The following is a 10,802-nucleotide window of genomic DNA, read 5'->3' as shown; positions in this document are numbered from 1 at the left end:
CAGGTCCTGCTACTGCCGCATGAACCGCCACCTCTCCGGCCACTCATAGTCACCGCCGCTTCCCCGCGAGCCTCCAGCAACCATCGCCGTCTCCGGCATCCTTCCCCGTTCCGTCAACCCACGGTGAGTTTTCTAACCTTCCCTCACAATCACTACTCTTCCAGGCCACGCATAGCCCATTACTTCGATAGCAACCCAGTGGCATCCGGCATCCTTCCCTGCTCCAATTCCCGTTAACCCACGGTGAGTCCCTGCAGTAAAAACTCACCCCAAACACACACGAATACACACATCAAACACCCTCTAACACATAAAACACACACCTTTACACCTAATGAAACACACAACTGCAAACACTCGCACACAGCACCCTTGCTGGGAATTTCCCTTACCCACTGTAACCACACCAACACACACACGCACTCACACCTCCAGAAAAGACACACATACCAGTAAGCATGCAGACAAGCACACACGTACTGACCTTCTTTTTTTTATTTTACATTTATTAAGTTTTATTTTAAAGCAATAATTGTTTAAGTATACCCCTGCTTATATTTGGGTGTAGTCATTATAGGATACTAACTGATCTTTTATGGTTGCAGGATTTTTTTTTTTTTTTAGGATTATTTCAATTTTTATACATTATTTGTACATATTAGATATTTTATATTTTGTTGGTTTGGGTTTTGATACTTGATCTTCATGATTAGGTTCTTAGTTGTTATTTTTGTATATTATCCCGTTGTATGTCATTTATTTTAGTATGTATTGTGTATTTAGGGTTTAAATTATTACATGTTGTATTTAGGATTTTAATGGTATATTTAGGGTTTTGTTCATCATACGTTTTATTTAGGGTTCGATTGGCCTCTCACATTGTTATTGTATATTAATAGTAAGGTTCAATTATTTCCGTAATTTTTATTGCATATATCGTATATTTATTTTAGGGTTCAAATTGTTTCCATATTATTATTATTATTATTATTATTATTATTTTTAGGGATTAAGTGTTTCCATATTGTTATCACATTTCAACTTTAGGGTTTCATATGTTTCCAAATTATTAGTAAATATGTTTTAGGATTTTTGATTTATTTCCATATTATTGCACGTTTGATTATTTTTATATTATTGTATATATTATTGCGGGTCTGATTGACATTGTATATTTATTTTAGGATTTTTCTAATCCCATAATTTCGTCTTATTTTTTTCCATATTTGTTTATATTACCTTTAACATTTAGGGTTTGATTTATTGTCATGTTGTTAAATGTTTCCTTTATTGTTAACATTAGGGTCTTATTAGTGTGATGTTAAAGTTTTGATTATTTATAGTTAGGGTTTTTGCATATATTTGTTAAGATATATTATCATATTGTATAGTTATTAAAATTATGATATATATGTATTATTAGTCTAGTGATATTATTATGGTATAATATTAATATTTACGTGTTATGATGTATATATATTAAAGTGGTATTATAATATTGTATTGGTATTTATGTGTTATTAATATTATGAGATATATATGTGTTATTATTATAGTAGTATTATTGTTACAGGTAATGTATTATCATTATAATATGTTGGGGATATTATTTTCACATATTTATGAAATTTTCAACTATATCCTATGTTTATATTTTGTATTGAGATATCTATTATTTCTAATATTTTGGTATTATTTTAATAAGTATTTTTGTGTGGGTATATCCCTATGATTTTATTGCGAGGGTATGAGCCTTCGGGCATTACGTACCCTAAGCTCTGAGGGAATATATGTATATATTTATTTATTTATTTATTTTTCATAAGTATTTATAAATTCACAAAAAGGAGTAATTTAAAGATTTATTAGATTAACTTAGGGATAGTTTCAAATTAATTAGGTACCATTTGTAAGAACGGGCGCGTAGGGGGTGCTCGTACCTTCCCCTCGCGTAATCGAACTCCCGAGCCTAACTCTGGTAACATAGACCCACTCTGCCCCTGACGGGGTAGTAACCATGTGTTCTAACCACACTAAAAGGTTAGTGGCGACTCCAACCTTTTCCATGATTTTCCTTGAAATTAATAAAATGATTTTTAATTTCGCCGCCTGGGGCACACGCGCTCCCGGGACGCCGCGACAATAATCATAGACACTTAAAACACTTGGCTAAAGAACTTGAGTAATAAGAAAAAGGCATAAAATGAGCCAAGTGAATAACTCAGGGGGAGCATTTATCTTTCATGGTTATAAATTGAAATGCTCTCTCGATATCATATCTTTTATGGTCATATATCTTTCTGAACAGCATTGCAAATTACTATTCATAACATACTGATTGGTTAAATATCTTTGATGGATAGTTTATGTTTCTTGAACTATTGATTACAACTAGATTGCATGCTTGTATTGAAAGGCTCCTGCATGGCAGATGCAGTGATGTGTATTGCATGCTAATAGTGGATACAGGTTCTCATGTGCTTTGAACTGAATTATAAATTGCTTATTTGAACCTATCAAGTACAGGTTTTGTGGGAAAACATCCAAGTTACAGATGGCATGCTACCAAAATTTTGGTAGATTTTTCCTAAAGTAAAACCTTGTACAAAGATGATTATGTTAAAATAAATGATAAAATATTTCTGAAAGGATGAGTGAAAACTAATTGAATATTAAATTTCATCCTTGCATAATCATCGAACATTTAGGGGAGCCAATCTCCATGCCTATAGAAAGAACGTAAAAGGCTCAAATGCATCACTCCACTTTTTAAAATATTGAGGCTCTTCTGGAAACTTTGATCATAATATCCAGCTTTTATGGTTTTATGATTGTGATATGGATTGCTCTTAGTAATGAGCATTATAGAATGTCTTAATATCTACTTCTGATGCACTTGGTTCCTATCAGGACAACTATACTGATAAAGATAAATATATAGTTGATTAATAATCAGGGTGGTTGATTTAAAAGTTTCAAAATGATGGCTTATACTACCGGGCATAATGAAATATTTCTCTATCTAATAAAAGCAGTTTATTGCATCTAAGCTACGATTCCAAATGATAGGGGGAACATCTAAAATTAAATATTCATCTTGTTATGCTCTCAAATACTTTTATCTTAGATCTGTTTTAAATTATGTGTGGCATATGCTAAAATGTAATGTTCTTATTGAAAATCATAATTTGAAACGTGTTGATTTGCCACAGTTATTTGATTTGCCATATGATCCTTGCTTTAAATTGTTTGACATCTTTAGGATGATTGTGGTTGTGTTTTTATGGTTATATTTTAGCATGTGCTTAATTGAAAAACCAAAAAAAAAAAAAAAATGTTGTTTGCTTGTTTTTAAATTAAAATTTCTTTTTCAACAAGTACCCCCCAGTACTTTTTGAAAAACATCAGAGGGGGAATTTTTTTTGCTTTATGGAAAGAAATATTTTCAAAACTAAAGTCTTTATCTCTTTCCTTATTATTATTATTATTTAAATTGCATAACTGGTTTGATAACTACACATGAAAATGCATACAAACTAGTTAGATTGTTTTATGCTCAAACCTTCTACCTGTTATCATATGTCGTATGTTTTAAAATCAAATATTTTACGTATCTTATGATATCATTTAAATTGCTATGATTTGTGGATAATTTTGGTCTAATCATGGTTGTTATGTCATTTTAAATTTGAATGACCATCTATACTGTTTGTGTGCTCATTTGCCATTCTTTTAAAAAATAGTTATATTTTTTATATACCCAAAACTCTTTTAAATAGGGGATGTTCTTTTAAGCTAATAATTTTTTTTTCAAAATTCTAAAAATGTTCTACTTAGCTTAATCCTTTTTGCCGATGCTGAAAGAGGGAGTGATTACGCACCGAAACTACGTAATTGGACGTTTAACCTGAGCTTTACGGTTTATATTTTTAATTAAATGTCTAAAATTGTCCAATATTTTAATAAAGTGCCAAAATCATCATTCTTGAACTTTATTGCACAATTTATGAAGTTTTGGTAATTTTTTGTCGCAGGAAAATTCCCGGGAACCAAAACCGATACCTGTTCGTATTTTGTACATAACTTTTCCGTCTGAGCTCCGATCGAGACGATTCAAATTTCTGGAAAAAGAGGAAAGGATTATCTACAACTTTAATGTTTTGAGTTTTATGAGATACGGGATTCAGAAGAGCATAATTTGCAATGAACAGAGAACAAAAAAATATAATAATTCGGGTCCTCTAATGGGTCGGGTTTCCTATCCGGGTCTAGGGTTTTCTTCCCCAATCTCTATTTATTCTTCTCTTCTCCTCTTTCCCAGCTGTGCCCTGTGCACCAAGCTCTCCTCTAATCTTCCTCTTCTTCTTCTTCTTTAGTTGGCTTTGTTTTTTTTCATCTTGCTCTCTTCTCTTCCCTTTACTTTCTCTCCCTCAAACTCTCATTCTCTTCCCCTGTTTTTTCTTTCTCTCTTACAGCTCTCTGTATTTTCTATTCTCCATCTTCCCTCTGCAACTCCCTTCAGCCAGCACACCAGCACCCCCTCTGCTGTAACCCGTGACACACCCACACAGCAAGCCTCCTCCTCAGCCCTCTGCACAGCCAGCAACTCCACCGCACAGCAGCCTCGGCCTCCTTGTTCCTGCTGCTATACCAGCAACACAGCAGCTCCCCTGCTGCTATACCAGCAACACATCAGCCCTCAAGGTCCCTGCAAGAGCCAACACCAGCTCTGCAGCATTCTCCACTAGTCCACGACACAGCAGAGTTCTCCATCCTTAGAGCTATCTCTCTCTCTCTCTCTCTCTCTCTCTCTCTCCTTTTATTCCAATTGAATAATGTTTTTTCTATTATTTACTTATTACAGTTTATTGAAAAGTTAGAGTTTGGATACTTGTTAAGTGATTTTAATTTTTTCCTATTTACTTATCTTGTATTTAATTCAAGTGTTATTAGATTTAATTTAGTAGTTTTTATTTATCATATGTTTAATTTAAATCGTGTTTTAATTTAGTTGATCTTTTCAAATTTAAATATTTTTTTGTCGAAACTTGTTTTAGTTTAGGGTCAAGTCGTATTAAAGTTTTCATTTTTATTGTGTTCAGTCTAGTTTAGGTTGTTAGAGATAATTTCTGTCTGAGTTCTTGGTTCCCCTTGAAGTTTGGTTTCAATTCAATTTCTTACTTTTGTTAAAGGTTTGATTTTTACTGTTTGTGAGTGTGTTTAATTTTGATTGCATCTCCATTGCGTGTTTAATTCCTTATTTGTAGTTGCCATATTTTATAATGCATGTTTAGGTATTTCCTTAAGTCGGCTAGGGTTTCCATTAGTATTCTTTAGTTTAATACATGTTAGTTTTAGGACTTTAAATTACGTGTGATTTAATTTGTCAGAAGTAAAATTGAACAATCTTGAAAAACCCCGAATCTGAACCAAGTTCAGTGCATTTTTGTTTTCGATTGGGAGAACATAAAATTGAGATTAAAACGCATTCCCTGAGGAGACGATCTAGCCCTTGGGCTTAATATTACACGATGTAACTCCTATACTTGGGATAGCTTTCGAGCTGCTCATTTTTCGAGTGAGTCAGGGAGAAATACACTTTCAAAAATTGGTATGCATATTCTTAGGGGAGCTTTATTTGGCTTTACCCATTTTTGCATTTGCATTTGTTATCATCAAAAAGGAGGAGATTGTTGACTTTTTGAGTCCTATCTTGTTTTTTATAATGACAAATACAAGGTATTTAATGTTTTTCGAATTTGTGTGCAGGATCAAATTGGCGAAATCATATGGCGGCACGTATTGACTTGAAGAAAAAGAAGAGCCAAAGTGTTTATTTTCATTGTATTCATTCATTCAGGGTCTGTAATACTAATTATCTATCGGTTTGTAATAATTGATGCATATCATGCATGTAGGGATTATAAGCTCAAGACCATAGATGGACCTTAGGGATCACCATTCGGTCGACCTTTGGTCAATCGACGCAAGGTTTTTAGGTGTACTTGAAAAGGCCTTAGAATGACCTTAGGTCCTTGCACTTACACGTAAGATAGTCCCCAATATCACATATATTATCAAGGGAATCAATTGGCTTAAAATAGGACTTAAAATGCTAAATGAATAGATTTCGAGTGACCGAGCTATCATGTTCAAAAACATGTCAGGAGACCGAACTGTTGAAAGGTCAAAGAGTTAACCAGATTTAAGGTGACCAAACCGAATAGGGCACCACCATACTTGGTAAACCGAACATCCATTCCCGCCTTTTCACAAACCCCTCACGTTAAAAAATGCATCGGGCTACAAAATATTCAAGTTCCGTAAACAGAATTTGTTATCGGGTGGCCAAACCTTAGACTTTTGGAAAATCGCCTTAGTTCAACAAACCGTCCTTTTCTTAGGGCACCTAAACATGAAGAACACACTTTTTCTCATGTGTCTGTTCGAGCGGCCGAACCTCAGGTCAGCCACCCGAAACTCTAGGGTTGATTTTTTTACCGTGGTTAAGAGGGGTCAAACAGGGTTAATTTTTCCTAAACACTTTTTAACCAATTTAATAGTACCCTATGTGTCCCCAACGGTTATCAAATTGAGCAAGTCTATATATAGGGGCTCATTTGCTCTGATTAGTAGGTAATTAGCAAATACAATAAGCAAAAAATTCTTTGAAATTTTCAAAGCCCTATTTCTTCATACAACCCCTATATTCTCTCATACACTCATTCATTTACTAAACCAAAACTTGTGAGAGTTATTTGAGTGATTTTACATTGTTCCATTTTTCTTGGAAACTCTCATTATATTGTGTATTTGATTTTCAGATTGAGAGTTGAGCATAAGATTTTTCCCTCGATTTTATTCGACAAATCAGCGTGTGGGAAAATCGAGTGGCTAGTGAGTCATTGCATTATCATTGCAAGACTCATTAAGCTTGTATTTTTGAGTGTGCGAAAATCTTTTCACGAGCTTTTTTTTTTTAATATCTCTTTGTGCTTGAATATTGAGAAAACATTTTTGAGATATTCTTAATACTCTTTGTAGAAATTTTTTAAACCCAAAACTGTAATTGAGATTTACATTTATACATAGTTTTAAAGATTAACTTGCTGATATACTCTTTGACTTAACTAGATATAGTCATTACCTTGAGTGTTGTTTGCACATATACATCATCGAACTTATAGTTCTTATATTATTGGTGTGCATTGATTATATTGTACTGTATCAGTGCAAATCTACTTGTATTAAAATTAAGTGAAGCATTAAAATTATACGCAAATTTAAATTGTTTCTTGTATTCTAGGCGTGGCCTAAGGGGGTTTGATCTAGCCCGTATGGATCAGGTTGGGGTCAGTCTTGTGAATTTTACCTAGGGCCTTCTTCACCCCACAAGGAGAGTTTGTCAAGGTTGAGGTCAACCTTGGTGTAATTTGACTTGGTTGTAACCGGTACCGCTCCACATGTTAAGTGAGCATCAGTGGAATCCTCGGGCTTGTGAGCTAGAGACGGGGACATAGGCAGTATTGGCCGAACCCCAATAATATATCGTGTGTCTACTTTAATTTCTAGCACTTTATGTTCTCAAACATGTATGTTATATTTAATATATTGTGAATGTTGCGCATGACTAAATTTTTACACTTCATATTTATCTGCGCATTTAGGAATCTGAAATCAACCTAGGAAGTTTTAAATACCCAATTCACCTCCCTTTTGGGACTGCACCAAAGTCAACATCATGTTTTCTTTTGCTCATTTTCCCTTTGAATATGCTAGGAATATATGCTCTTTATGGTCTTTCTAGCATCTATTTTACTTTCATGTATGTGTTATGAATGATTAACCTGTTCAAGTGCCTAGCACACACATTAGTAATGTTGACCTTATAGGTCACATTCGGTTTTGATAATGACAAATACTTATATTTGACGGCTATCTAAGGATATATGTGTAGGTATATAATTGGCAAATCAAAATGATGGCACATGAAGTAGAGCTTAAAGACCCCGAAGAACATATTTGTGTTGTATTTTAAATTCAATTTATGTAATGTGGGTTAGTAATAGTAATTAGGAGAAAAATGGTCTATAATAATAAAATGCATTACATGCATGATATGATAGGTAAGCTCAAGAAAACCTATAATTACTTTAGGACCCACATGCATGCGTAAACAAATGTGCTTATATGAATAGGGTTAATGTATAAGGGGATTAGAACCGAAATGCATTAAAAATGCATATTTGGTCGACTGAACAGGAATGTATAAAAGCATTTAGTCAACCGAACCAATAAGAGGTCAACATTTTGACTATAGCATGGTTGACCAAACCTTACCAAGTTCACACAGCTTGGTTGACCGAACTCCCACCGGGTTAACAGCTTGACCCATTGGTCGACCAACCAGAAATATATGGGCAATGCCCTGGTCGACCAAACCCCCACATAGGAAATGTCAACCGCCCGGTCGACCGAATTTCGTAGTTCAAATTGACCTAGTCGACCAAACCGCGTCGATTTGCAAACTCGCCTTTGAAACCTTAAGTACGGTTGACCATCTTTATAGTTCAAACTATCCCCAGTCAACCGAACCCAGACACTCGGTCAATAGAACCTTAAGTTCAGTCAATCGGTGCTCTCGGGTTAGCGATATTTAGCGAGGTTAAAACACCGTTAAAAAATTATTAACCTCAGTTAAACGTTTTCTAGAAAGAGTAATATGTCCTAAACGGTTATAATTTTGGGGAACCCTATATATACCCCCTCATTTGAAAAGATTAGACACTGATTGGCAATCTTGATTAGCAAAAATTCTTTGAAATTTAAAAATCTCATATACTCATTTTGAAGCCTCCTACACTCACTCTGTATTTACTCATTGACTCTAAAATCTCTTGTCAGTGTGTGCTGAGGGGGCTATCATAAGCTTAGTGCTCTATCTTTGCTGGTTGATGAGATTATTTTTGAGAGCAAAGCTTTTTTAACGTTATTCCTAGGAGACTTGAGTGATAAGTCATCCTTGGAAAAACTTCAGTTGAGCTTTTGAGTGCTGCATTTTCATTGCAATAATAAAGGAGTTCCACTTGTATTGGCTTGCTTCTAAAAATACATTCAATCATGTCAAATATTTCTTGTAGTTAACTTTGAGAAAAAATTTTGAGATATTTGGTTTATATGCTAAAGGTTTGAAGCAATATCCTTTGATGATATTATCCTCTTGAAACAAAAATCAAATAATTTTTTTATAAAACTAAATCTGAATATCTCTTAGGTTATATTTGAGAAAAAAATTTTTGAGATAGTTAAGGTGGCTTGTTGATTTTCCCTGCTGCATTGTGAGATGAGAATATTGATTTGACAGTTGAAGATCCGATCATTTACTAATCTCACGCAACTGAATCACAAATTGCATAAATATTTGAGAGTGACACTAAGAGTACATTGAGCTTACTTCATCATATCATTCAGTAGTGTATTGATTACATTGGTACATAATCTGCTTAGTTGAGAAGCATATTTGTTGTACGCAATTTCTATTGTGAAATCTATTGTATTCCAAGCATGGCCCGAGGGGGCGTTAATCCAGCTCGAAAGGATTGTTTAAGTTGAGGTTAACCCCACTAATTGACCTGTTTGTATTAGGTGTCGCTCCAACCGTTAAGTGAGCTTATAGTGGTATTCCTTGTGCTTGTTAGCCAAGGCGGGGACGTACATAGTTTTCCAAACCTCGATAACATTTCTGGGTGTCATCTTTATTTACAGCTTTCTTGTGCATGCTTGGTTAACTTAATTGCGCAATTCAATTTCTATTGGATAGTTAAATTGATTTAATTTATTTGCACTAGATTGACCTTAGCATTGTGTAACACTGTTGTTAGGGGATTGACCTAGGGCATTAAGTTTGAAAATACCAATTCACCCCCCCCCCTCTTGGCCATATTCAGTTTGATTGTCCACCTAAGAATAAGCATGTGAAAATTACAAAGGTGTGAGTAGTTAAGGGTGATCCAGTCACTAGTCCCCGAGGACCCAACAGAATTTAGGGACCATTGTCAAAACAAAGTCTATCTTCACGTGTGCTTGAGGATCGTCTCTCCAAGGGGCAACAGGGGTTGGGGGACCTTAGATAGTGGGTGCTTACGAACATGACCAGCGACAAGGTAAATTGCGTCAATCATCCCAGGAGTGTAGGGTACGTGGAGTGACGTTTGGTGACAAAGTAAAGGGACGATTCATTAGAGTAGGTAAGGTAAGGGGAAGTAAGTATCCTTCCCTGTTATGAATAAATGTTCGATTAATGAGGAGTGAATGAAGCATAAGTTATTGAGATAAGTCAATTATGTGGTTAAAGGATTATAAATGGTTTTCATTAAAAAAAAGATATAAAGGCAAGTTGAAAAGAAATCAGATCATAAATTCTTTTACTGACAGACACCATTGAAAATGTTACATACTACTTTGATAATTGAGGATTCACAACAATGGAGGAACTGTTTTCTGCAAAAAAAATGAAACTAGTTGGCTATGGCATAGGCGGCTTAGGGACACACTAGCATGGACTGTGCATCAAAATAGTATAAGAAAAAGATTTAGTGAAGGTGCCAAGACAACGTTTTGGTGAAAGAAGATTAAAATTTGTGATGCACTGTCAAATGGAGTAAATAAACAAAAATCAGTTTGTAGAAAAAGAAAATTTATTTTTACCTCAAACCAATGGTAATACTTCACTGGATCTGTTTGTCTTTATAATCCATGCAAAATTTTTGGTGATGGAAAATTGAAAAATCATAGTTGCTGTT

Source organism: Malania oleifera, chromosome 6 (genome assembly GCF_029873635.1).
Source record: "Malania oleifera isolate guangnan ecotype guangnan chromosome 6, ASM2987363v1, whole genome shotgun sequence".
In the NCBI taxonomy this organism is placed as follows: Eukaryota; Viridiplantae; Streptophyta; class Magnoliopsida; order Santalales; family Ximeniaceae; genus Malania; species Malania oleifera.
The sequence above is the reverse complement of the archived record's forward strand: the minus strand, read 5'-3'. Positions refer to the sequence as shown.